This window comes from Crinia signifera, chromosome 6 (genome assembly GCF_055691185.1).
Source record: "Crinia signifera chromosome 6, ASM5569118v1, whole genome shotgun sequence".
NCBI classification, from domain to species: Eukaryota; Metazoa; Chordata; class Amphibia; order Anura; family Myobatrachidae; genus Crinia; species Crinia signifera.
The window spans coordinates 51632437-51655154 of NC_139222.1; the positions used below are offsets into that span (position 1 = coordinate 51632437).

At 39.9% G+C, this 22718-nt stretch overlaps 44 non-coding genes and 5 pseudogenes across 44 annotated transcripts; all 49 read left to right on the plus strand.

Annotated features, from left to right (window-relative positions):
- Window positions 1–54: 54 nt before the first annotated feature.
- On the plus strand, window positions 55–173 carry LOC146017509 (5S ribosomal RNA). The gene has a single exon (XR_014450378.1). It is a non-coding gene; the product is annotated as a 5S ribosomal RNA (ribosomal RNA).
- A 345-nt stretch (window positions 174–518) lies between these two features.
- LOC146010578 (5S ribosomal RNA) lies at window positions 519–637 on the plus strand (annotated as a pseudogene).
- A 345-nt stretch (window positions 638–982) lies between these two features.
- Window positions 983–1101, plus strand: LOC146013967 (5S ribosomal RNA). The gene has a single exon (XR_014446928.1). It is a non-coding gene; the product is annotated as a 5S ribosomal RNA (ribosomal RNA).
- A 344-nt stretch (window positions 1102–1445) lies between these two features.
- Window positions 1446–1564, plus strand: LOC146015571 (5S ribosomal RNA). The gene has a single exon (XR_014448488.1). It is a non-coding gene; the product is annotated as a 5S ribosomal RNA (ribosomal RNA).
- Window positions 1565–1909: 345 nt separating this feature from the next.
- Window positions 1910–2028, plus strand: LOC146016891 (5S ribosomal RNA). Its single transcript, XR_014449771.1, has one exon. It is a non-coding gene; the product is annotated as a 5S ribosomal RNA (ribosomal RNA).
- A 346-nt stretch (window positions 2029–2374) lies between these two features.
- On the plus strand, window positions 2375–2493 carry LOC146011158 (5S ribosomal RNA; annotated as a pseudogene).
- Window positions 2494–2839: 346 nt separating this feature from the next.
- On the plus strand, window positions 2840–2958 carry LOC146010786 (5S ribosomal RNA; annotated as a pseudogene).
- A 345-nt stretch (window positions 2959–3303) lies between these two features.
- LOC146017303 (5S ribosomal RNA) lies at window positions 3304–3422 on the plus strand. Its single transcript, XR_014450181.1, has one exon. It is a non-coding gene; the product is annotated as a 5S ribosomal RNA (ribosomal RNA).
- A 345-nt stretch (window positions 3423–3767) lies between these two features.
- LOC146014514 (5S ribosomal RNA) lies at window positions 3768–3886 on the plus strand. Its single transcript, XR_014447466.1, has one exon. It is a non-coding gene; the product is annotated as a 5S ribosomal RNA (ribosomal RNA).
- A 345-nt stretch (window positions 3887–4231) lies between these two features.
- On the plus strand, window positions 4232–4350 carry LOC146014222 (5S ribosomal RNA). Its single transcript, XR_014447173.1, has one exon. It is a non-coding gene; the product is annotated as a 5S ribosomal RNA (ribosomal RNA).
- Window positions 4351–4697: 347 nt separating this feature from the next.
- LOC146017573 (5S ribosomal RNA) lies at window positions 4698–4816 on the plus strand. The gene has a single exon (XR_014450441.1). It is a non-coding gene; the product is annotated as a 5S ribosomal RNA (ribosomal RNA).
- A 344-nt stretch (window positions 4817–5160) lies between these two features.
- Window positions 5161–5279, plus strand: LOC146016810 (5S ribosomal RNA). The gene has a single exon (XR_014449687.1). It is a non-coding gene; the product is annotated as a 5S ribosomal RNA (ribosomal RNA).
- A 347-nt stretch (window positions 5280–5626) lies between these two features.
- On the plus strand, window positions 5627–5745 carry LOC146015480 (5S ribosomal RNA). Its single transcript, XR_014448401.1, has one exon. It is a non-coding gene; the product is annotated as a 5S ribosomal RNA (ribosomal RNA).
- A 345-nt stretch (window positions 5746–6090) lies between these two features.
- LOC146016324 (5S ribosomal RNA) lies at window positions 6091–6209 on the plus strand. Its single transcript, XR_014449220.1, has one exon. It is a non-coding gene; the product is annotated as a 5S ribosomal RNA (ribosomal RNA).
- Window positions 6210–6554: 345 nt separating this feature from the next.
- Window positions 6555–6673, plus strand: LOC146016892 (5S ribosomal RNA). The gene has a single exon (XR_014449772.1). It is a non-coding gene; the product is annotated as a 5S ribosomal RNA (ribosomal RNA).
- Window positions 6674–7019: 346 nt separating this feature from the next.
- On the plus strand, window positions 7020–7138 carry LOC146017062 (5S ribosomal RNA). The gene has a single exon (XR_014449936.1). It is a non-coding gene; the product is annotated as a 5S ribosomal RNA (ribosomal RNA).
- Window positions 7139–7482: 344 nt separating this feature from the next.
- LOC146016283 (5S ribosomal RNA) lies at window positions 7483–7601 on the plus strand. The gene has a single exon (XR_014449179.1). It is a non-coding gene; the product is annotated as a 5S ribosomal RNA (ribosomal RNA).
- A 345-nt stretch (window positions 7602–7946) lies between these two features.
- Window positions 7947–8065, plus strand: LOC146011123 (5S ribosomal RNA; annotated as a pseudogene).
- A 345-nt stretch (window positions 8066–8410) lies between these two features.
- On the plus strand, window positions 8411–8529 carry LOC146014515 (5S ribosomal RNA). Its single transcript, XR_014447467.1, has one exon. It is a non-coding gene; the product is annotated as a 5S ribosomal RNA (ribosomal RNA).
- A 345-nt stretch (window positions 8530–8874) lies between these two features.
- On the plus strand, window positions 8875–8993 carry LOC146014223 (5S ribosomal RNA). The gene has a single exon (XR_014447174.1). It is a non-coding gene; the product is annotated as a 5S ribosomal RNA (ribosomal RNA).
- A 347-nt stretch (window positions 8994–9340) lies between these two features.
- On the plus strand, window positions 9341–9459 carry LOC146017585 (5S ribosomal RNA). The gene has a single exon (XR_014450452.1). It is a non-coding gene; the product is annotated as a 5S ribosomal RNA (ribosomal RNA).
- Window positions 9460–9804: 345 nt separating this feature from the next.
- Window positions 9805–9923, plus strand: LOC146017597 (5S ribosomal RNA). The gene has a single exon (XR_014450464.1). It is a non-coding gene; the product is annotated as a 5S ribosomal RNA (ribosomal RNA).
- Window positions 9924–10267: 344 nt separating this feature from the next.
- On the plus strand, window positions 10268–10386 carry LOC146014516 (5S ribosomal RNA). Its single transcript, XR_014447468.1, has one exon. It is a non-coding gene; the product is annotated as a 5S ribosomal RNA (ribosomal RNA).
- Window positions 10387–10731: 345 nt separating this feature from the next.
- On the plus strand, window positions 10732–10850 carry LOC146015481 (5S ribosomal RNA). The gene has a single exon (XR_014448402.1). It is a non-coding gene; the product is annotated as a 5S ribosomal RNA (ribosomal RNA).
- Window positions 10851–11195: 345 nt separating this feature from the next.
- LOC146013968 (5S ribosomal RNA) lies at window positions 11196–11314 on the plus strand. Its single transcript, XR_014446929.1, has one exon. It is a non-coding gene; the product is annotated as a 5S ribosomal RNA (ribosomal RNA).
- A 345-nt stretch (window positions 11315–11659) lies between these two features.
- Window positions 11660–11778, plus strand: LOC146015482 (5S ribosomal RNA). Its single transcript, XR_014448403.1, has one exon. It is a non-coding gene; the product is annotated as a 5S ribosomal RNA (ribosomal RNA).
- A 345-nt stretch (window positions 11779–12123) lies between these two features.
- LOC146013969 (5S ribosomal RNA) lies at window positions 12124–12242 on the plus strand. Its single transcript, XR_014446930.1, has one exon. It is a non-coding gene; the product is annotated as a 5S ribosomal RNA (ribosomal RNA).
- A 345-nt stretch (window positions 12243–12587) lies between these two features.
- On the plus strand, window positions 12588–12705 carry LOC146010927 (5S ribosomal RNA; annotated as a pseudogene).
- A 345-nt stretch (window positions 12706–13050) lies between these two features.
- LOC146015572 (5S ribosomal RNA) lies at window positions 13051–13169 on the plus strand. Its single transcript, XR_014448489.1, has one exon. It is a non-coding gene; the product is annotated as a 5S ribosomal RNA (ribosomal RNA).
- Window positions 13170–13514: 345 nt separating this feature from the next.
- On the plus strand, window positions 13515–13633 carry LOC146016893 (5S ribosomal RNA). Its single transcript, XR_014449773.1, has one exon. It is a non-coding gene; the product is annotated as a 5S ribosomal RNA (ribosomal RNA).
- Window positions 13634–13979: 346 nt separating this feature from the next.
- On the plus strand, window positions 13980–14098 carry LOC146017063 (5S ribosomal RNA). The gene has a single exon (XR_014449937.1). It is a non-coding gene; the product is annotated as a 5S ribosomal RNA (ribosomal RNA).
- Window positions 14099–14443: 345 nt separating this feature from the next.
- Window positions 14444–14562, plus strand: LOC146017609 (5S ribosomal RNA). Its single transcript, XR_014450475.1, has one exon. It is a non-coding gene; the product is annotated as a 5S ribosomal RNA (ribosomal RNA).
- Window positions 14563–14907: 345 nt separating this feature from the next.
- Window positions 14908–15026, plus strand: LOC146016894 (5S ribosomal RNA). The gene has a single exon (XR_014449774.1). It is a non-coding gene; the product is annotated as a 5S ribosomal RNA (ribosomal RNA).
- Window positions 15027–15372: 346 nt separating this feature from the next.
- On the plus strand, window positions 15373–15491 carry LOC146017508 (5S ribosomal RNA). Its single transcript, XR_014450377.1, has one exon. It is a non-coding gene; the product is annotated as a 5S ribosomal RNA (ribosomal RNA).
- A 345-nt stretch (window positions 15492–15836) lies between these two features.
- On the plus strand, window positions 15837–15955 carry LOC146017621 (5S ribosomal RNA). The gene has a single exon (XR_014450486.1). It is a non-coding gene; the product is annotated as a 5S ribosomal RNA (ribosomal RNA).
- A 344-nt stretch (window positions 15956–16299) lies between these two features.
- On the plus strand, window positions 16300–16418 carry LOC146014517 (5S ribosomal RNA). The gene has a single exon (XR_014447469.1). It is a non-coding gene; the product is annotated as a 5S ribosomal RNA (ribosomal RNA).
- Window positions 16419–16763: 345 nt separating this feature from the next.
- LOC146015485 (5S ribosomal RNA) lies at window positions 16764–16882 on the plus strand. The gene has a single exon (XR_014448405.1). It is a non-coding gene; the product is annotated as a 5S ribosomal RNA (ribosomal RNA).
- Window positions 16883–17227: 345 nt separating this feature from the next.
- On the plus strand, window positions 17228–17346 carry LOC146013971 (5S ribosomal RNA). Its single transcript, XR_014446932.1, has one exon. It is a non-coding gene; the product is annotated as a 5S ribosomal RNA (ribosomal RNA).
- A 345-nt stretch (window positions 17347–17691) lies between these two features.
- On the plus strand, window positions 17692–17810 carry LOC146014518 (5S ribosomal RNA). The gene has a single exon (XR_014447470.1). It is a non-coding gene; the product is annotated as a 5S ribosomal RNA (ribosomal RNA).
- A 345-nt stretch (window positions 17811–18155) lies between these two features.
- On the plus strand, window positions 18156–18274 carry LOC146015573 (5S ribosomal RNA). Its single transcript, XR_014448491.1, has one exon. It is a non-coding gene; the product is annotated as a 5S ribosomal RNA (ribosomal RNA).
- A 347-nt stretch (window positions 18275–18621) lies between these two features.
- Window positions 18622–18740, plus strand: LOC146017064 (5S ribosomal RNA). The gene has a single exon (XR_014449938.1). It is a non-coding gene; the product is annotated as a 5S ribosomal RNA (ribosomal RNA).
- A 344-nt stretch (window positions 18741–19084) lies between these two features.
- Window positions 19085–19203, plus strand: LOC146016284 (5S ribosomal RNA). The gene has a single exon (XR_014449180.1). It is a non-coding gene; the product is annotated as a 5S ribosomal RNA (ribosomal RNA).
- Window positions 19204–19548: 345 nt separating this feature from the next.
- Window positions 19549–19667, plus strand: LOC146017304 (5S ribosomal RNA). Its single transcript, XR_014450182.1, has one exon. It is a non-coding gene; the product is annotated as a 5S ribosomal RNA (ribosomal RNA).
- A 345-nt stretch (window positions 19668–20012) lies between these two features.
- Window positions 20013–20131, plus strand: LOC146014519 (5S ribosomal RNA). Its single transcript, XR_014447471.1, has one exon. It is a non-coding gene; the product is annotated as a 5S ribosomal RNA (ribosomal RNA).
- Window positions 20132–20476: 345 nt separating this feature from the next.
- Window positions 20477–20595, plus strand: LOC146014224 (5S ribosomal RNA). Its single transcript, XR_014447175.1, has one exon. It is a non-coding gene; the product is annotated as a 5S ribosomal RNA (ribosomal RNA).
- A 347-nt stretch (window positions 20596–20942) lies between these two features.
- LOC146017632 (5S ribosomal RNA) lies at window positions 20943–21061 on the plus strand. The gene has a single exon (XR_014450499.1). It is a non-coding gene; the product is annotated as a 5S ribosomal RNA (ribosomal RNA).
- A 345-nt stretch (window positions 21062–21406) lies between these two features.
- Window positions 21407–21525, plus strand: LOC146017644 (5S ribosomal RNA). Its single transcript, XR_014450510.1, has one exon. It is a non-coding gene; the product is annotated as a 5S ribosomal RNA (ribosomal RNA).
- Window positions 21526–21870: 345 nt separating this feature from the next.
- LOC146010246 (5S ribosomal RNA) lies at window positions 21871–21989 on the plus strand. Its single transcript, XR_014444762.1, has one exon. It is a non-coding gene; the product is annotated as a 5S ribosomal RNA (ribosomal RNA).
- A 345-nt stretch (window positions 21990–22334) lies between these two features.
- On the plus strand, window positions 22335–22453 carry LOC146010258 (5S ribosomal RNA). Its single transcript, XR_014444773.1, has one exon. It is a non-coding gene; the product is annotated as a 5S ribosomal RNA (ribosomal RNA).
- Window positions 22454–22718: the final 265 nt, after the last annotated feature.

The window sequence follows — 22718 nt, forward strand, 5'->3', positions numbered from 1 at the left end:
TATTAGCTTACCTGGTGATAGAAGTAGAAGATGGCAAAAAAGTGCCTGTATCTCACCTACAGCCATACCACATTGGATAGGCCCAATCTCGTCTGATCTTGGAAGCTAAGCAGTGTTGGTCCTGGTTAGTACTTGGGTGGGAGACCACCTGGGGACACCAGGTGCTGTAGGTTTTTTTTACGTTACTGGCAAATTGTTTTTATTCTCTAGCTATTTAAATTGGAAACTTTTTCTTTTAATTGCCAGCACAGACATTTGGAAGAGGTCAAACAGACACAATAGCCATCACCTAAAGACTTACCACACTGTTTAGGCTCAATTACAACTGCTTTTGGCAGCTAAACAGTGTTGAGCCTCTTTTGTAGTTTAATTTAAGACCCCCTGCTAATATCATGTCCTGTAGGTCTTTTTACATTACCAACACATGATTTTTTTCAGTAAGCCAATACAGTTAGGAAACTTTTGTATTAGCTTACCTGGTGATACAAGTAGAAGAGGGAAAAAAGTGCCTGTATATCACCTGCAGCCATACCACATTGGATAGGCCCAATCTCGTCTTATCTTGGAAGCTAAGCAGTGTTGGGCCTGGTTAGTACTTGGGTGGGAGACCACATGGGAACACCAGGTGCTGTAGGTTTTTTCACATTACTGGCAAATTGTTTTTATTCTCTAGCTATTTATATTGGAATCTTTTTCTTTTTATTGCCAGCACAGACATTTGGAAGAGGTCAAACAGACACAATAGCCATCACCTAAAGACTTACCACACTGTTTAGGCTCAATTCCAACTGCTTTTGGCAGCTAAACAGTGTTGAGCCTCTTTTGTAGTTTAATTTAAGACCCCCTGCTAATATCATGTCCTTTAGGTCTTTTTACATTACCAACATATGATTTTTTTCAGTAAGCCAATACAGTTAGGAAACTTTTGTATTAGCTTACCTGGTGATAGAAGTAGAAGAGGGCAAAAAAGTGACTTTAACTCACCTACAGCCATACCACATTGGACAGGCCCAATCTCGTCTGATCTTGGAAGCTAAGCAGTGTTGGGCCTGGTTAGTACTTGGGTGGGAGACCACATGGGAACACCAGGTGCTGTAGGTTTTTTCACATTACTGGCAAATTGTTTTTATTCTCTAGCTATTTAAATTGGAAACATTTTCTTTTTATTGCCAGCACAGACATTTGGAAGAGGTCAAACAGACACAATAGCCATCACCTAAAGACTTAGCACACTGTTTAGGCCCAATTCCAACTGCTTTTGGCAGCTAAACAGTGTTGAGCCTCTTTAGTAGTTTAATTTAAGACCCCTGCTAATATCATGTCCTGTAGGTCTTTTTACATTACCAACACATGATTTTTTTCAGTAAGCCAATACAGTTAGGAAACTTTTTTATTAGCTTACTTGGTGATAGAAGTAGAAGAGGGCAAAAAAGTGACGGTATCTCAGCTACAGCCATACCACATTGGATAGGCCCAATCTCGTCTGATCTTGGAAGCTAAGCAGTGTTGGGCCTGGTTAGTACTTGGGTGGGAGACCACATGGGAACACCAGGTGCTGTAGGTTTTTTCACATTACAGGCAAATTGTTTTTATTCTCTAGCTATTTAAATTGGAAACTTTTTCTTTTTATTGCCAGTACAGACATTTGGAAGAGGTCAAACAGATACAATAGCCATCACCTAAAGACTTACCACACTGTTTAGGCTTAATTCCAACTGCTTTTGGCAGCTAAACAGTGTTGAGCCTCTTTAGTAGTTTAATTTAAGACCCCCTGCTAATATCATGTCCTGTAGGTCTTTTTACATTACCAACACATGATTTTTTTCAGTAAGCCAATACAGTTAGGAAACTTTTGCATTAGCTTACCTAGTGATAGAAGTAGAAGAGGGCAAAAAAGTGCCTGTATTTCACCTACAGCCATACCACATTGGATAGGCCCAATCTCGTCTGATCTTGGAAGCTAAGCAGTGTTGGGCCTGGTTAGTACTTGGGTTGGAGACCACATGGGAACACCAGGTGCTGTAGGTTTTTTTCACATTACAGGCAAATTGTTTTTATTCTCTAGCTATTTATATTGGAAACTTTTTCTTTTTATTGCCAGCACAGACATTTGGAAGAGGTCAAACAGACACAATAGCCATCACCTAAAGACTTACCACACTGTTTAGGCTCAATTCCAACTGCTTTTGGCAGCTAAACAGTGTTGAGCCTCTTTTGTAGTTTAATTTAAGACCCCCTGCTAATATCATGTCCTGTAGGTCTTTTTACATTACCAACACATGATTTTTTTCAGTAAGCCAATACAGTTAGGAAACTTTTGTATTAGCTTACCTGGTGATAGAAGTAGAAGAGGGCAAAAAAGTGCCTTTAATTCTCCTACAGCCATACCACATTGGATAGGCCCAATCTCGTCTGATATTGGAAGCTAAGCAGTGTTGGGCCTGGTTAGTACTTGGGTTGGAGACCACATGGGAACACCAGGTGCTGTAGGTTTTTTCACATTACTGGCAAATTGTTTTTATTCTCTAGCTATTTATATTGGAAACTTTTTCTTTTTATTGCCAGCACAGACATTTGGAAGAGGTCAAACAGACACAATAGCCATCACCTAAAGACTTGCCACACTGTTTAGGCTCAATTCCAACTGCTTTTGGCAGCTAAACAGTGTTGAGCCTCTTTTTGTAGTTTAATTTAAGACCCCCTGCTAATATCATGTCCTGTAGGTCTTTTTACATTACCAACACATGATTTTTTTCAGTAAGCCAATACAGTTAGGAAACTTTTGTATTAGCTTACCTGGTGATAGAAGTAGAAGAGGGCAAAAAAGTGGCTTGAACTCACCTACAGCCATACCACATTGGATAGGCCCAATCTCGTCTGATCTTGGAAGCTAAGCAGTGTTTGCCCTGGTTAGTACTTGGGTGGGAGACCACATGGGAACACCAGGTGCTGTAGGTTTTTTCACATTACTGGCAAATTGTTTTTATTCTCTAGCTATTTAAATTGGAAACTTTTTCTTTTTATTGCCAGCACAGACATTTGGAAGAGGTCAAACAGACACAATAGCCATCACCTAAAGACTTACCACACTGTTTAGGCCCAATTCCAACTGCTTTTGGCAGCTAAACAGTGTTGAGCCTCTTTTGTAGTTTCATTTAAGACCCCCTGCTAATATCATGTCCAGTAGGTCTTTTTACATTACCAACACATGATTTTTTTCAGTAAGCCAATACAGTTAGGAAACTTTTTTATTAGCTTACCTGGTGATAGAAGTAGAAGATGGCAAAAAAGTGCCTGTATCTCACCTACAGCCATACCACATTGGATAGGCCCAATCTCGTCTGATCTTGAAAGCTAAGCAGTGTTGGGCCTGGTTAGTACTTGGGTGGGAGACCACCTGGGGACACCAGGTGCTGTAGGTTTTTTCACGTTACTGGCAAATTGTTTTTATTCTCTAGCTATTTAAATTGGAAACTTTTTCTTTTTATTGCCAGCACAGACATTTGGAAGAGGTCAAACAGACACAATAGCCATCACCTAAAGACTTACCACACTGTTTAGGCTCAATTACAACTGCTTTTGGCAGCTAAACAGTGTTGAGCCTCTTTTGTAGTTTAATTTAAGACCCCCTGCTAATATCATGTCCTGTAGGTCTTTTTACATTACCAACACATGATTTTTTTCAGTAAGCCAATACAGTTAGGAAACTTTTGTATTAGCTTACCTGGTGATACAAGTAGAAGAGGGCAAAAAAGTGCCTGTATCTCACCTGCAGCCATACCACATTGGATAGGCCCAATCTCGTCTGATCTTGGAAGCTAAGCAGTGTTGGGCCTGGTTAGTACTTGGGTGGGAGACCACATGGGAACACCAGGTGCTGTAGGTTTTTTCACATTACTGGCAAATTGTTTTTATTCTCTAGCTATTTATATTGGAAACTTTTTCTTTTTATTGCCAGCACAGACATTTGGAAGAGGTCAAACAGACACAATAGCCATCACCTAAAGACTTACCACACTGTTTAGGCTCAATTCCAACTGCTTTTGGCAGCTAAACAGTGTTGAGCCTCTTTTGTAGTTTAATTTAAGACCCCTTGCTAATATCATGTCCTGTAGGTCTTTTTACATTTTCAACACATGATTTTTTTCAGTAAGCCAATACAGTTAGGAAACTTTTGTATTAGCTTACCTGGTGATAGAAGTAGAAGAGGGCAAAAAAGTGCCTTTAACTCAGCTACAGCCATACCACATTGGATAGGCCCAATCTCGTCTGATCTTGGAAGCTAAGCAGTGTTGGGCCTGGTTAGTACTTGGGTGGGAGACCACATGGGAACACCAGGTGCTGTAGTTTTTTTTTTACATTACAGGCAAATTGTTTTTATTCTCTAGCTATTTATATTGGAAACTTTTTCTTTTTATTGCCAGCACAGACATTTGGAAGAGGTCAAACAGACACAATAGCCATCACCTAAAGACTTACCACACTGTTTAGGCTCAATTCCAACTGCTTTTGGCAGCTAAACAGTGTTGAGCCTCTTTTGTAGTTTAATTTAAGACCCCCTGCTAATATCATGTCCTGTAGGTCTTTTTACATTACCAACACATGATTTTTTTCAGTAAGCCAATACAGTTAGGAAACTTTTGTATTAGCTTACCTAGTGATAGAAGTAGAAGAGGGCAAAAAAGTGCCTTTAACTCACCTACAGCCATACCACATTGGATAGGCCCAATCTCGTCTGATCTTGGAAGCTAAGCAGTGTTGGGCCTGGTTAGTACTTGGGTGGGAGACCACATGGGAACACCAGGTGCTGTAGGTTTTTTCACATTACTGGCAAATTGTTTTTATTCTCTAGCTATTTATATTGGAAACTTTTTCTTTTTATTGCCAGCACAGACATTTGGAAGAGGTCAAACAGACACAATAGCCATCACCTAAAGACTTACCACACTGTTTAGGCTCAATTCCAACTGCTTTTGGCAGCTAAACAGTGTTGAGCCTCTTTTGTAGTTTAATTTAAGACCCCCTGCTAATATCATGTCCTGTAGGTCTTTTTACATTACCAACACATGATTTTTTTCAGTAAGCCAATACAGTTAGGAAACTTTTGTATTAGCTTACCTGGTGATACAAGTAGAAGAGGGAAAAAAGTGCCTGTATCTCACCTGCAGCCATACCACATTGGATAGGCCCAATCTTGTCTGATCTTGGAAGCTAAGCAGTGTTGGGCCTGGTTAGTACTTGGGTGGGAGACCACATGGGAACACCAGGTGCTGTAGGTTTTTTCACATTACTGGCAAATTGTTTTTATTCTCTAGCTATTTATATTGGAATCTTTTTCTTTTTATTGCCAGCACAGACATTTGGAAGAGGTCAAACAGACACAATAGCCATCACCTAAAGACTTACCACACTGTTTAGGCTCAATTCCAACTGCTTTTGGCAGCTAAACAGTGTTGAGCCTCTTTTGTAGTTTAATTTAAGACCCCCTGCTAATATCATGTCCTGTAGGTCTTTTTACATTACCAACACATGATTTTTTTTTTAGTAAGCCAATACAGTTAGGAAACTTTTGTATTAGCTTACCTGGTGATAGAAGTAGAAGAGGGCAAAAAAGTGCCTTTAACTCACATACAGCCATACCACATTGGATAGGCCCAATCTCGTCTGATCTTGGAAGCTAAGCAGTGTTGGGCCTGGTTAGTACTTGGGTGGGAGACCACATGGGAACACCAGGTGCTGTAGGTTTTTTCACATTACTGGCAAATTGTTTTTATTCTCTAGCTATTTAAATTGGAAACATTTTCTTTTTATTGCCAGCACAGACATTTGGAAGAGGTCAAACAGACACAATAGCCATCACCTAAAGACTTACCACACTGTTTAGGCCCAATTCCAACTGCTTTTGGCAGCTAAACAGTGTTGAGCCTCTTTAGTAGTTTAATTTAAGACCCCCTGCTAATATCATGTCCTGTAGGTCTTTTTACATTACCAACACATGATTTTTTTCAGTAAGCCAATACAGTTAGGAAACTTTTTTATTAGCTTACTTGGTGATAGAAGTAGAAGAGGGCAAAAAAGTGACGGTATCTCAGCTACAGCCATACCACATTGGATAGGCCCGATCTCGTCTGATCTTGGAAGCTAAGCAGTGTTGGGCCTGGTTAGTACTTGGGTGGGAGACCACATGGGAACACCAGGTGCTGTAGGTTTTTTCACATTACAGGCAAATTGTTTTTATTCTCTAGCTATTTAAATTGGAAACTTTTTCTTTTTATTGCCAGTACAGACATTTGGAAGAGGTCAAACAGATACAATAGCCATCACCTAAAGACTTACCACACTGTTTAGGCTTAATTCCAACTGCTTTTGGCAGCTAAACCGTGTTGAGCCTCTTTAGTAGTTTAATTTAAGACCCCCTGCTAATATCATGTCCTGTAGGTCTTTTTACATTACCAACACATGATTTTTTTCAGTAAGCCAATACAGTTAGGAAACTTTTGCATTAGCTTACCTAGTGATAGAAGTAGAAGAGGGCAAAAAAGTGCCTGTATTTCACCTACAGCCATACCACATTGGATAGGCCCAATCTCGTCTGATCTTGGAAGCTAAGCAGTGTTGGGCCTGGTTAGTACTTGGGTTGGAGACCACATGGGAACACCAGGTGCTGTAGGTTTTTTTCACATTACAGGCAAATTGTTTTTATTCTCTAGCTATTTATATTGGAAACTTTTTCTTTTTATTGCCAGCACAGACATTTGGAAGAGGTCAAACAGACACAATAGCCATCACCTAAAGACTTACCACACTGTTTAGGCTCAATTCCAACTGCTTTTGGCAGCTAAACAGTGTTGAGCCTCTTTTGTAGTTTAATTTAAGACCCCCTGCTAATATCATGTCCTGTAGGTCTTTTTACATTACCAACACATGATTTTTTTCAGTAAGCCAATACAGTTAGGAAACTTTTGTATTAGCTTACCTGGTGATAGAAGCAGAAGAGGGCAAAAAAGTGCCTTTAACTCTCCTACAGCCATACCACATTGGATAGGCCCAATCTCGTCTGATATTGGAAGCTAAGCAGTGTTGGGCCTGGTTAGTACTTGGGTGGGAGACCACATGGGAACACCAGGTGCTGTAGGTTTTTTCACATTACTGGCAAATTGTTTTTATTCTCTAGCTATTTATATTGGAAACTTTTTCTTTTTATTGCCAGCACAGACATTTGGAAGAGGTCAAACAGACACAATAGCCATCACCTAAAGACTTACCACACTGTTTAGGCTCAATTCCAACTGCTTTTGGCAGCTAAACAGTGTTGAGCCTCTTTTGTAGTTTAATTTAAGACCCCCTGCTAATATCATGTCCTGTAGGTCTTTTACATTACCAACACATGATTTTTTTCAGTAAGCCAATACAGTTAGGAAACTTTTGTATTAGCTTACCTGGTGATAGAAGTAGAAGAGGGCAAAAAAGTGGCTTGAACTCACCTACAGCCATACCACATTGGATAGGCCCAATCTCGTCTGATCTTGGAAGCTAAGCAGTGTTGGCCCTGGTTAGTACTTGGGTGGGAGACCACATGGGAACACCAGGTGCTGTAGGTTTTTTCACATTACTGGCAAATTGTTTTTATTCTCTAGCTATTTAAATTGGAAACTTTTTCTTTTTATTGCCAGCACAGACATTTGGAAGAGGTCAAACAGACACAATAGCCATCACCTAAAGACTTACCACACTGTTTAGGCCCAATTCCAACTGCTTTTGGCAGCTAAACAGTGTTGAGCCTCTTTTGTAGTTTCATTTAAGACCCCCTGCTAATATCATGTCCAGTAGGTCTTTTTACATTACCAACACATGATTTTTTTCAGTAAGCCAATACAGTTATGATACTTTTTTATTAGCTTACCTGGTGATAGAAGTAGAAGATGGCAAAAAAGTGCCTGTATCTCACCTACAGCCATACCACATTGGATAGGCCCAATCTCGTCTGATCTTGAAAGCTAAGCAGTGTTGGGCCTGGTTAGGACTTGGGTGGGAGACCACCTGGGGACACCAGGTGCTGTAGGTTTTTTCACGTTACTGGCAAATTGTTTTTATTCTCTAGCTATTTAAATTGGAAACTTTTTCTTTTTATTGCCAGCACAGACATTTGGAAGAGGTCAAACAGACACAATAGCCATCACCTAAAGACTTACCACACTGTTTAGGCTCAATTACAACTGCTTTTGGCAGCTAAACAGTGTTGAGCCTCTTTTGTAGTTTAATTTAAGACCCCCTGCTAATATCATGTCCTGTAGGTCTTTTTACATTACCAACACATGATTTTTTTCAGTAAGCCAATACAGTTAGGAAACTTTTGTATTAGCTTACCTGGTGATACAAGTAGAAGAGGGCAAAAAAGTGCCTGTATCTCACCTGCAGCCATACCACATTGGATAGGCCCAATCTCGTCTGATCTTGGAAGCTAAGCAGTGTTGGGCCTGGTTAGTACTTGGGTGGGAGACCACATGGGAACACCAGGTGCTGTAGGTTTTTTCACATTACTGGCAAATTGTTTTTATTCTCTAGCTATTTATATTGGAAACTTTTTCTTTTTATTGCCAGCATAGACATTTGGAAGAGGTCAAACAGACACAATAGCCATCACCTAAAGACTTACCACACTGTTTAGGCTCAATTCCAACTGCTTTTGGCAGCTAAACAGTGTTGAGCCTCTTTAGTAGTTTAATTTAAGACCCCCTGCTAATATCATGTCCTGTAGGTCTTTTTACATTTTCAACACATGATTTTTTTCAGTAAGCCAATACAGTTAGGAAACTTTTGTATTAGCTTACCTGGTGATAGAAGTAGAAGAGGGCAAAAAAGTGCCTTTAACTCAGCTACAGCCATACCACATTGGATAGGCCCAATCTCGTCTGATCTTGGAAGCTAAGCAGTGTTGGGCCTGGTTAGTACTTGGGTGGGAGACCACATGGGAACACCAGGTGCTGTAGTTTTTTTTTTACATTACAGGCAAATTGTTTTTATTCTCTAGCTATTTATATTGGAAACTTTTTCTTTTTATTGCCAGCACAGACATTTGGAAGAGGTCAAACAGACACAATAGCCATCACCTAAAGACTTACCACACTGTTTAGGCTCAATTCCAACTGCTTTTGGCAGCTAAACAGTGTTGAGCCTCTTTTGTAGTTTAATTTAAGACCCCCTGCTAATATCATGTCCTGTAGGTCTTTTTACATTACCAACACATGATTTTTTTCAGTAAGCCAATACAGTTAGGAAACTTTTGTATTAGCTTACCTAGTGATAGAAGTAGAAGAGGGCAAAAAAGTGCCTTTAACTCACCTACAGCCATACCACATTGGATAGGCCCAATCTCGTCTGATCTTGGAAGCTAAGCAGTGTTGGGCCTGGTTAGTACTTGGGTGGGAGACCACATGGGAACACCAGGTGCTGTAGGTTTTTTCACATTACTGGCAAATTGTTTTTATTCTCTAGCTATTTAAATTGGAAACTTTTTCTTTTTATTGCCAGCACAGACATTTGGAAGAGGTCAAACAGACACAATAGCCATCACCTAAAGACTTACCACACTGTTTAGGCTCAATTCCAACTGCTTTTGGCAGCTAAACAGTGTTGAGCCTCTTTTGTAGTTTAATTTAAGACCCCCTGCTAATATCATGTCCTGTAGGTCTTTTTACATTACCAACACATGATTTTTTTCATTAAGCCAATACAGTTAGGAAACTTTTGTATTAGCTTACCTGGTGATAGAAGTAGAAGAGGGCAAAAAAGTGACTTTAACTCACCTACAGCCATACCACATTGGATAGGCCCAATCTCGTCTGATCTTGGAAGCTAAGCAGTGTTGGGCCTGGTTAGTACTTGGGTGGGAGACCACATGGGAACACCAGGTGCTGTAGGTTTTTTCACATTACTGGCAAATTGTTTTTATTCTCTAGCTATTTATATTGGAAACTTTTTCTTTTTATTGCCAGCACAGACATTTGGAAGAGGTCAAACAGACACAATAGCCATCACCTAAAGACTTACCACACTGTTTAGGCTCAATTCCAACTGCTTTTGGCAGCTAAACAGTGTTGAGCCTCTTTTGTAGTTTAATTTAAGACCCCCTGCTAATATCATGTCCTGTAGGTCTTTTTACATTACCAACACATGATTTTTTTCAGTAAGCCAATACAGTTAGGAAACTTTTGTATTAGCTTACCTGGTGATACGAGTAGAAGAGGGAAAAAAGTGCCTGTATCTCACCTGCAGCCATACCACATTGGATAGGCCCAATCTCGTCTGATCTTGGAAGCTAAGCAGTGTTGGGCCTGGTTAGTACTTGGGTGGGAGACCACATGGGAACACCAGGTGCTGTAGGTTTTTTCACATTACTGGCAAATTGTTTTTATTCTCTAGCTATTTATATTGGAATCTTTTTCTTTTTATTGCCAGCACAGACATTTGGAAGAGGTCAAACAGACACAATAGCCATCACCTAAAGACTTACCACACTGTTTAGGCTCAATTCCAACTGCTTTTGGCAGCTAAACAGTGTTGAGCCTCTTTTGTAGTTTAATTTAAGACCCCCTGCTAATATCATGTCCTGTAGGTCTTTTTACATTACCAACACATGATTTTTTTCAGTAAGCCAATACAGTTAGGAAACTTTTGTATTAGCTTACCTGGTGATACAAGTAGAAGAGGGCAAAAAAGTGCCTTTAACTCACATACAGCCATACCACATTGGATAGGCCCAATCTCGTCTGATCTTGGAAGCTAAGCAGTGTTGGGCCTGGTTAGTACTTGGGTGGGAGACCACATGGGAACACCAGGTGCTGTAGGTTTTTTCACATTACTGGCAAATTGTTTTTATTCTCTAGCTATTTAAATTGAAAACATTTTCTTTTTATTGCCAGCACAGACATTTGGAAGAGGTCAAACAGACACAATAGCCATCACCTAAAGACTTACCACACTGTTTAGGCTCAATTCCAACTGCTTTTGGCAGCTAAACAGTGTTGAGCCTCTTTTGTAGTTTAATTTAAGACCCCCTGCTAATATCATGTCCTGTAGGTCTTTTTACATTACCAACATATGATTTTTTTCAGTAAGCCAATACAGTTAGGAAACTTTTGTATTAGCTTACCTGGTGATAGAAGTAGAAGAGGGCAAAAAAGTGACTTCAACTCACCTACAGCCATACCACATTGGACAGGCCCAATCTCGTCTGATCTTGGAAGCTAAGCAGTGTTGGGCCTGGTTAGTACTTGGGTGGGAGACCACATGGGAACACCAGGTGCTGTAGGTTTTTTCACATTACTGGCAAATTGTTTTTATTCTCTAGCTATTTAAATTGGAAACATTTTCTTTTTATTGCCAGCACAGACATTTGGAAGAGGTCAAACAGACACAATAGCCATCACCTAAAGACTTACCACACTGTTTAGGCCCAATTCCAACTGCTTTTGGCAGCTAAACAGTGTTGAGCCTCTTTAGTAGTTTAATTTAAGACCCCCTGCTAATATCATGTCCTGTAGGTCTTTTTACATTACCAACACATGATTTTTTTCAGTAAGCCAATACAGTTAGGAAACTTTTGTATTAGCTTACCTGGTGATAGAAGTAGAAGAGGGCAAAAAAGTGCCTTTAACTCACATACAGCCATACCACATTGGATAGGCCCAATCTCGTCTGATCTTGGAAGCTAAGCAGTGTTGGGCCTGGTTAGTACTTGGGTGGGAGACCACATGGGAACACCAGGTGCTGTAGGTTTTTTCACATTACTGGCAAATTGTTTTTATTCTCTAGCTATTTAAATTGAAAACATTTTCTTTTTATTGCCAGCACAGACATTTGGAAGAGGTCAAACAGACACAATAGCCATCACCTAAAGACTTACCACACTGTTTAGGCTCAATTCCAACTGCTTTTGGCAGCTAAACAGTGTTGAGCCTCTTTTGTAGTTTAATTTAAGACCCCCTGCTAATATCATGTCCTGTAGGTCTTTTTACATTACCAACATATGATTTTTTTCAGTAAGCCAATACAGTTAGGAAACTTTTGTATTAGCTTACCTGGTGATAGAAGTAGAAGAGAGAAAAAAAGTGACTTCAACTCACCTACAGCCATACCACATTGGACAGGCCCAATCTCGTCTGATCTTGGAAGCTAAGCAGTGTTGGGCCTGGTTAGTACTTGGGTGGGAGACCACATGGGAACACCAGGTGCTGTAGGTTTTTTCACATTACTGGCAAATTGTTTTTATTCTCTAGCTATTTAAATTGGAAACATTTTCTTTTTATTGCCAGCACAGACATTTGGAAGAGGTCAAACAGACACAATAGCCATCACCTAAAGACTTACCACACTGTTTAGGCCCAATTCCAACTGCTTTTGGCAGCTAAACAGTGTTGAGCCTCTTTAGTAGTTTAATTTAAGACCCCCTGCTAATATCATGTCCTGTAGGTCTTTTTACATTACCAACACATGATTTTTTTCAGTAAGCCAATACAGTTAGGAAACTTTTTTATTAGCTTACTTGGTGATAGAAGTAGAAGAGGGCAAAAAAGTGACGGTATCTCAGCTACAGCCATACCACATTGGATAGGCCAATCTCGTCTGATCTTGGAAGCTAAGCAGTGTTGGGCCTGGTTAGTACTTGGGTGGGAGACCACATGGGAACACCAGGTGCTGTAGGTTTTTTCACATTACAGGCAAATTGTTTTTATTCTCTAGCTATTTAAATTGGAAACTTTTTCTTTTTATTGCCAGTACAGACATTTGGAAGAGGTCAAACAGATACAATAGCCATCACCTAAAGACTTACCACACTGTTTAGGCTTAATTCCAACTGCTTTTGGCAGCTAAACAGTGTTGAGCCTCTTTAGTAGTTTAATTTAAGACCCCCTGCTAATATCATGTCCTGTAGGTCTTTTTACATTACCAACACATGATTTTTTTCAGTAAGCCAATACAGTTAGGAAACTTTTTTATTAGCTTACTTGGTGATAGAAGTAGAAGAGGGCAAAAAAGTGACGGTATCTCAGCTACAGCCATACCACATTGGATAGGCCCAATCTCGTCTGATCTTGGAAGCTAAGCAGTGTTGGGCCTGGTTAGTACTTGGGTGGGAGACCACATGGGAACACCAGGTGCTGTAGGTTTTTTCACATTACAGGCAAATTGTTTTTATTCTCTAGCTATTTAAATTGGAAACTTTTTCTTTTTATTGCCAGTACAGACATTTGGAAGAGGTCAAACAGATACAATAGCCATCACCTAAAGACTTACCACACTGTTTAGGCTTAATTCCAACTGCTTTTGGCAGCTAAACAGTGTTGAGCCTCTTTAGTAGTTTAATTTAAGACCCCCTGCTAATATCATGTCCTGTAGGTCTTTTTACATTACCAACACATGATTTTTTTCAGTAAGCCAATACAGTTAGGAAACTTTTGCATTAGCTTACCTAGTGATAGAAGTAGAAGAGGGCAAAAAAGTGCCTGTATTTCACCTACAGCCATACCACATTGGATAGGCCCAATCTCGTCTGATCTTGGAAGCTAAGCAGTGTTGGGCCTGGTTAGTACTTGGGTTGGAGACCACATGGGAACACCAGGTGCTGTAGGTTTTTTTCACATTACAGGCAAATTGTTTTTATTCTCTAGCTATTTACATTGGAAACTTTTTCTTTTTATTGCCAGCACAGACATTTGGAAGAGGTCAAACAGACACAATAGCCATCACCTAAAGACTTACCACACTGTTTAGGCTCAATTCCAACTGCTTTTGGCAGCTAAACAGTGTTGAGCCTCTTTTGTAGTTTAATTTAAGACCCCCTGCTAATATCATGTCCTGTAGGTCTTTTTACATTACCAACACATGATTTTTTTCAGTAAGCCAATACAGTTAGGAAACTTTTGTATTAGCTTACCTGGTGATAGAAGTAGAAGAGGGCAAAAAAGTGCCTTTAACTCTCCTACAGCCATACCACATTGGATAGGCCCAATCTCGTCTGATATTGGAAGCTAAGCAGTGTTGGGCCTGGTTAGTACTTGGGTGGGAGACCACATGGGAACACCAGGTGCTGTAGGTTTTTTCACATTACTGGCAAATTGTTTTTATTCTCTAGCTATTTATATTGGAAACTTTTTCTTTTTATTGCCAGCACAGACATTTGGAAGAGGTCAAACAGACACAATAGCCATCACATAAAGACTTACCACACTGTTTAGGCTCAATTCCAACTGCTTTTGGCAGCTAAACAGTGTTGAGCCTCTTTTGTAGTTTAATTTAAGACCCCCTGCTAATATCATGTCCTGTAGGTCTTTTTACATTACCAACACATGATTTTTTTCAGTAAGCCAATACAGTTAGGAAACTTTTGTATTAGCTTACCTGGTGATAGAAGTAGAAGAGGGCAAAAAAGTGGCTTTAACTCACCTACAGCCATACCACATTGGATAGGCCCAATCTCGTCTGATCTTGGAAGCTAAGCAGTGTTGGGCCTGGTTAGTACTTGGGTGGGAGACCACATGGGAACACCAGGTGCTGTAGGTTTTTTCACATTACTGGCAAATTGTTTTTATTCTCTAGCTATTTATATTGGAAACTTTTTCTTTTTATTGCCAGCACAGACATTTGGAAGAGGTCAAACAGATACAATAGCCATCACCTAAAGACTTACCACACTGTTTAGGCTTAATTCCAACTGCTTTTGGCAGCTAAACAGTGTTGAGCCTCTTTAGTAGTTTAATTTAAGACCCCCTGCTAATATCATGTCCTGTAGGTCTTTTTACATTACCAACACATGATTTTTTTCAGTAAGCCAATACAGTTAGGAAACTTTTGCATTAGCTTACCTAGTGATAGAAGTAGAAGAGGGCAAAAAAGTGCCTGTATTTCACCTACAGCCATACCACATTGGATAGGCCCAATCTCGTCTGATCTTGGAAGCTAAGCAGTGTTGGGCCTGGTTAGTACTTGGGTTGGAGACCACATGGGAACACCAGGTGCTGTAGGTTTTTTTCACATTACAGGCAAATTGTTTTTATTCTCTAGCTATTTATATTGGAAACTTTTTCTTTTTATTGCCAGCACAGACATTTGGAAGAGGTCAAACAGACACAATAGCCATCACCTAAAGACTTACCACACTGTTTAGGCTCAATTCCAACTGCTTTTGGCAGCTAAACAGTGTTGAGCCTCTTTTGTAGTTTAATTTAAGACCCCCTGCTAATATCATGTCCTGTAGGTCTTTTTACATTACCAACACATGATTTTTTTCAGTAAGCCAATACAGTTAGGAAACTTTTGTATTAGCTTACCTGGTGATAGAAGTAGAAGAGGGCAAAAAAGTGCCTTTAACTCTCCTACAGCCATACCACATTGGATAGGCCCGATCTCGTCTGATATTGGAAGCTAAGCAGTGTTGGGCCTGGTTAGTACTTGGGTGGGAGACCACATGGGAACACCAGGTGCTGTAGGTTTTTTCACATTACTGGCAAATTGTTTTTATTCTCTAGCTATTTATATTGGAAACTTTTTCTTTTTATTGCCAGCACAGACATTTGGAAGAGGTCAAACAGACACAATAGCCATCACCTAAAGACTTACCACACTGTTTAGGCTCAATTCCAACTGCTTTTGGCAGCTAAACAGTGTTGAGCCTCTTTTGTAGTTTAATTTAAGACCCCCTGCTAATATCATGTCCTGTAGGTCTTTTTACATTACCAACACATGATTTTTTTCAGTAAGCCAATACAGTTAGGAAACTTTTGTATTAGCTTACCTGGTGATAGAAGTAGAAGAGGGCAAAAAAGTGGCTTTAACTCACCTACAGCCATACCACATTGGATAGGCCCAATCTCGTCTGATCTTGGAAGCTAAGCAGTGTTGGGCCTGGTTAGTACTTGGGTGGGAGACCACATGGGAACACCAGGTGCTGTAGGTTTTTTCACATTACTGGCAAATTGTTTTTATTCTCTAGCTATTTATATTGGAAACTTTTTCTTTTTATTGCCAGCACAGACATTTGGAAGAGGTCAAACAGACACAATAGCCATCACCTAAAGACTTACCACACTGTTTAGGCTCAATTCCAACTGCTTTTGGCAGCTAAACAGTGTTGAGCCTCTTTTGTAGTTTAATTTAAGACCCCCTGCTAATATCATGTCCTGTAGGTCTTTTTACATTACCAACACATGATTTTTTTCAGTAAGCCAATACAGTTAGGAAACTTTTGTATTAGCTTACCTGGTGATACAAGTAGAAGAGGGAAAAAAGTGCCTGTATCTCACCTGCAGCCATACCACATTGGATAGGCCCAATCTCGTCTGATCTTGGAAGCTAAGCAGTGTTGGGCCTGGTTAGTACTTGGGTGGGAGACCACATGGGAACACCAGGTGCTGTAGGTTTTTTCACATTACTGGCAAATTGTTTTTATTCTCTAGCTATTTATATTGGAATCTTTTTCTTTTTATTGCCAGCACAGACATTTGGAAGAGGTCAAACAGACACAATAGCCATCACCTAAAGACTTACCACACTGTTTAGGCTCAATTCCAACTGCTTTTGGCAGCTAAACAGTGTTGAGCCTCTTTTGTAGTTTAATTTAAGACCCCCTGCTAATATCATGTCCTGTAGGTCTTTTTACATTACCAACACATGATTTTTTTCAGTAAGCCAATACAGTTAGGAAACTTTTGTATTAGCTTACCTGGTGATAGAAGTAGAAGAGGGCAAAAAAGTGCCTTTAACTCACATACAGCCATACCACATTGGATAGGCCCAATCTCGTCTGATCTTGGAAGCTAAGCAGTGTTGGGCCTGGTTAGTACTTGGGTGGGAGACCACATGGGAACACCAGGTGCTGTAGGTTTTTTCACATTACTGGCAAATTGTTTTTATTCTCTAGCTATTTAAATTGAAAACATTTTCTTTTTATTGCCAGCACAGACATTTGGAAGAGGTCAAACAGACACAATAGCCATCACCTAAAGACTTACCACACTGTTTAGGCTCAATTCCAACTGCTTTTGGCAGCTAAACAGTGTTGAGCCTCTTTTGTAGTTTAATTTAAGACCCCCTGCTAATATCATGTCCTGTAGGTCTTTTTACATTACCAACATATGATTTTTTTCAGTAAGCCAATACAGTTAGGAAACTTTTGTATTAGCTTACCTGGTGATAGAAGTAGAAGAGGGCAAAAAAGTGATTTTAACTCACCTACAGCCATACCACATTGGACAGGCCCAATCTCGTCTGATCTTGGAAGCTAAGCAGTGTTGGGCCTGGTTAGTACTTGGGTGGGAGACCACATGGGAACACCAGGTGCTGTAGGTTTTTTCACATTACTGGCAAATTGTTTTTATTCTTTAGCTATTTAAATTGGAAACTTTTTCTTTTTATTGCCAGCACAGACATTTGGAAGAGGTCAAACAGACACAATAGCCATCACCTAAAGACTTACCACACTGTTTAGGCTCAATTACAACTGCTTTTGGCAGCTAAACAGTGTTGAGCCTCTTTTGTAGTTTAATTTAAGACCCCCTGCTAATATCATGTCCTGTAGGTCTTTTTACATTACCAACACATGATTTTTTTCAGTAAGCCAATACAGTTAGGAAACTTTTGTATTAGCTTACCTGGTGATACAAGTAGAAGAGGGCAAAAAAGTGCCTGTATCTCACCTGCAGCCATACCACATTGGATAGGCCCAATCTCGTCTGATCTTGGAAGCTAAGCAGTGTTGGGCCTGGTTAGTACTTGGGTGGGAGACCACATGGGAACACCAGGTGCTGTAGGTTTTTTCACATTACTGGCAAATTGTTTTTATTCTCTAGCTATTTATATTGGAAACTTTTTCTTTTTATTGCCAGCACAGACATTTGGAAGAGGTCAAACAGACACAATAGCCATCACCTAAAGACTTACCACACTGTTTAGGCTCAATTCCAACTGCTTTTGGCAGCTAAACAGTGTTGAGCCTCTTTAGTAGTTTAATTTAAGACCCCCTGCTAATATCATGTCCTGTAGGTCTTTTTACATTTTCAACACATGATTTTTTTCAGTAAGCCAATACAGTTAGGAAACTTTTGTATTAGCTTACCTGGTGATAGAAGTAGAAGAGGGCAAAAAAGTGCCTTTAACTCAGCTACAGCCATACCACATTGGATAGGCCCAATCTCGTCTGATCTTGGAAGCTAAGCAGTGTTGGGCCTGGTTAGTACTTGGGTGGGAGACCACATGGGAACACCAGGTGCTGTAGGTTTTTTTTTACATTACAGGCAAATTGTTTTTATTCTCTAGCTATTTATATTGGAAACTTTTTCTTTTTATTGCCAGCACAGACATTTGGAAGAGGTCAAACAGACACAATAGCCATCACCTAAAGACTTACCACACTGTTTAGGCTCAATTCCAACTGCTTTTGGCAGCTAAACAGTGTTGAGCCTCTTTTGTAGTTTAATTTAAGACCCCCTGCTAATATCATGTCCTGTAGGTCTTTTTACATTACCAACACATGATTTTTTTCAGTAAGCCAATACAGTTAGGAAACTTTTGTATTAGCTTACCTGGTGATAGAAGTAGAAGAGGGCAAAAAAGTGGCTTTAACTCTCCTACAGCCATACCACATTGGATAGGCCCAATCTCGTCTGATATTGGAAGCTAAGCAGTGTTGGGCCTGGTTAGTACTTGGGTGGGAGACCACATGGGAACACCAGGTGCTGTAGGTTTTTTCACATTACTGGCAAATTGTTTTTATTCTCTAGCTATTTATATTGGAAACTTTTTCTTTTTATTGCCAGCACAGACATTTGGAAGAGGTCAAACAGACACAATAGCCATCACCTAAAGACTTACCACACTGTTTAGGCTCAATTCCAACTGCTTTTGGCAGCTAAACAGTGTTGAGCCTCTTTTGTAGTTTAATTTAAGACCCCCTGCTAATATCATGTCCTGTAGGTCTTTTACATTACCAACACATGATTTTTTTCAGTAAGCCAATACAGTTAGGAAACTTTTGTATTAGCTTACCTGGTGATAGAAGTAGAAGAGGGCAAAAAAGTGGCTTGAACTCACCTACAGCCATACCACATTGGATAGGCCCAATCTCGTCTGATCTTGGAAGCTAAGCAGTGTTGGCCCTGGTTAGTACTTGGGTGGGAGACCACATGGGAACACCAGGTGCTGTAGGTTTTTTCACATTACTGGCAAATTGTTTTTATTCTCTAGCTATTTAAATTGGAAACTTTTTCTTTTTATTGCCAGCACAGACATTTGGAAGAGGTCAAACAGACACAATAGCCATCACCTAAAGACTTACCACACTGTTTAGGCCCAATTCCAACTGCTTTTGGCAGCTAAACAGTGTTGAGCCTCTTTTGTAGTTTCATTTAAGACCCCCTGCTAATATCATGTCCAGTAGGTCTTTTTACATTACCAACACATGATTTTTTTCAGTAAGCCAATACAGTTAGGAAACTTTTTTATTAGCTTACCTGGTGATAGAAGTAGAAGATGGCAAAAAAGTGCCTGTATCTCACCTACAGCCATACCACATTGGATAGGCCCAATCTCGTCTGATCTTGAAAGCTAAGCAGTGTTGGGCCTGGTTAGTACTTGGGTGGGAGACCACCTGGGGACACCAGGTGCTGTAGGTTTTTTCACGTTACTGGCAAATTGATTTTATTCTCTAGCTATTTAAATTGGAAACTTTTTCTTTTTATTGCCAGCACAGACATTTGGAAGAGGTCAAACAGACACAATAGCCATCACCTAAAGACTTACCACACTGTTTAGGCTCAATTACAACTGCTTTTGGCAGCTAAACAGTGTTGAGCCTCTTTTGTAGTTTAATTTAAGACCCCCTGCTAATATCATGTCCTGTAGGTCTTTTTACATTACCAACACATGATTTTTTTCAGTTAACCAATACAGTTAGGAAACTTTTGTATTAGCTTACCTGGTGATACAAGTAGAAGAGGGCAAAAAAGTGCCTGTATCTCACCTGCAGCCATACCACATTGGATAGGCCCAATCTCGTCTGATCTTGGAAGCTAAGCAGTGTTGGGCCTGGTTAGTACTTGGGTGGGAGACCACATGGGAACACCAGGTGCTGTAGGTTTTTTCACATTACTGGCAAATTGTTTTTATTCTCTAGCTATTTATATTGGAAACTTTTTCTTTTTATTGCCAGCACAGACATTTGGAAGAGGTCAAACAGACACAATAGCCATCACCTAAAGACTTACCACACTGTTTAGGCTCAATTCCAACTGCTTTTGGCAGCTAAACAGTGTTGAGCCTCTTTAGTAGTTTAATTTAAGACCCCCTGCTAATATCATGTCCTGTAGGTCTTTTTACATTTTCAACACATGATTTTTTTCAGTAAGCCAATACAGTTAGGAAACTTTTGTATTAGCTTACCTGGTGATAGAAGTAGAAGAGGGCAAAAAAGTGCCTTTAACTCAGCTACAGCCATACCACATTGGATAGGCCCAATCTCGTCTGATCTTGGAAGCTAAGCAGTGTTGGGCCTGGTTAGTACTTGGGTGGGAGACCACATGGGAACACCAGGTGCTGTAGTTTTTTTTTTACATTACAGGCAAATTGTTTTTATTCTCTAGCTATTTATATTGGAAACTTTTTCTTTTTATTGCCAGCACAGACATTTGGAAGAGGTCAAACAGACACAATAGCCATCACCTAAAGACTTACCACACTGTTTAGGCTCAATTCCAACTGCTTTTGGCAGCTAAACAGTGTTGAGCCTCTTTTGTAGTTTAATTTAAGACCCCCTGCTAATATCATGTCCTGTAGGTCTTTTTACATTACCAACACATGATTTTTTTCAGTAAGCCAATACAGTTAGGAAACTTTTGTATTAGCTTACCTAGTGATAGAAGTAGAAGAGGGCAAAAAAGTGCCTTTAACTCACCTACAGCCATACCACATTGGATAGGCCCAATCTCGTCTGATCTTGGAAGCTAAGCAGTGTTGGGCCTGGTTAGTACTTGGGTGGGAGACCACATGGGAACACCAGGTGCTGTAGGTTTTTTCACATTACTGGCAAATTGTTTTTATTCTCTAGCTATTTATATTGGAAACTTTTTCTTTTTATTGCCAGCACAGACATTTGGAAGAGGTCAAACAGACACAATAGCCATCACCTAAAGACTTACCACACTGTTTAGGCTCAATTCCAACTGCTTTTGGCAGCTAAACAGTGTTGAGCCTCTTTTGTAGTTTAATTTAAGACCCCCTGCTAATATCATGTCCTGTAGGTCTTTTTACATTACCAACACATGATTTTTTTCAGTAAGCCAATACAGTTAGGAAACTTTTGTATTAGCTTACCTGGTGATAGAAGTAGAAGAGGGCAAAAAAGTGGCTTTAACTCACCTACAGCCATACCACATTGGATAGGCCCAATCTCGTCTGATCTTGGAAGCTAAGCAGTGTTGGGCCTGGTTAGTACTTGGGTGGGAGACCACATGGGAACACCAGGTGCTGTAGGTTTTTTCACATTACTGGCAAATTGTTTTTATTCTCTAGCTATTTAAATTGGAAACTTTTTCTTTTTATTGCCAGCACAGACATTTGGAAGAGGTCAAACAGACACAATAGCCATCACCTAAAGACTTACCACACTGTTTAGGCTCAATTCCAACTGCTTTTGGCAGCTAAACAGTGTTGAGCCTCTTTTGTAGTTTAATTTAAGACCCCCTGCTAATATCATGTCCTGTAGGTCTTTTTACATTACCAACACATGATTTTTTTCATTAAGCCAATACAGTTAGGAAACTTTTGTATTAGCTTACCTGATGATAGAAGTAGAAGAGGGCAAAAAAGTGACTTTAACTCACCTACAGCCATACCACATTGGATAGGCCCAATCTCGTCTGATCTTGGAAGCTAAGCAGTGTTGGGCCTGGTTAGTACTTGGGTGGGAGACCACATGGGAACACCAGGTGCTGTAGGTTTTTTCACATTACTGGCAAATTGTTTTTATTCTCTAGCTATTTATATTGGAAACTTTTTCTTTTTATTGCCAGCACAGACATTTGGAAGAGGTCAAACAGACACAATAGCCATCACCTAAAGACTTACCACACTGTTTAGGCTCAATTCCAACTGCTTTTGGCAGCTAAACAGTGTTGAGCCTCTTTAGTAGTTTAATTTAAGACCCCCTGCTAATATCATGTCCTGTAGGTCTTTTTACATTACCAACACATGATTTTTTTCAGTAAGCCAATACAGTTAAGAAACTTTTTTATTAGCTTACCTGGTGATAGAAGTAGAAGAGGGCAAAAAAGTGCCTGTATCTCACCTACAGCCATACCACATTGGATAGGCCCAATCTCGTCTGATCTTGGAAGCTAAGCAGTGTTGGGCCTGGTTAGTACTTGGGTGGGAGACCACATGGGAACACCAGGTGCTGTAGGTTTTTTCACATTACTGGCAAATTGTTTTTATTCTCTAGATATTTATATTGGAATCTTTTTCTTTTTATTGCCAGCACAGACATTTGGAAGAGGTCAAACAGACACAATAGCCATCACCTAAAGACTTACCACACTGTTTAGGCTCAATTCCAACTGCTTTTGGCAGCTAAACAGTGTTGAGCCTCTTTTGTAGTTTAATTTAAGACCCCCTGCTAATATCATGTCCTGTAGGTCTTTTTACATTACCAACACATGATTTTTTTCAGT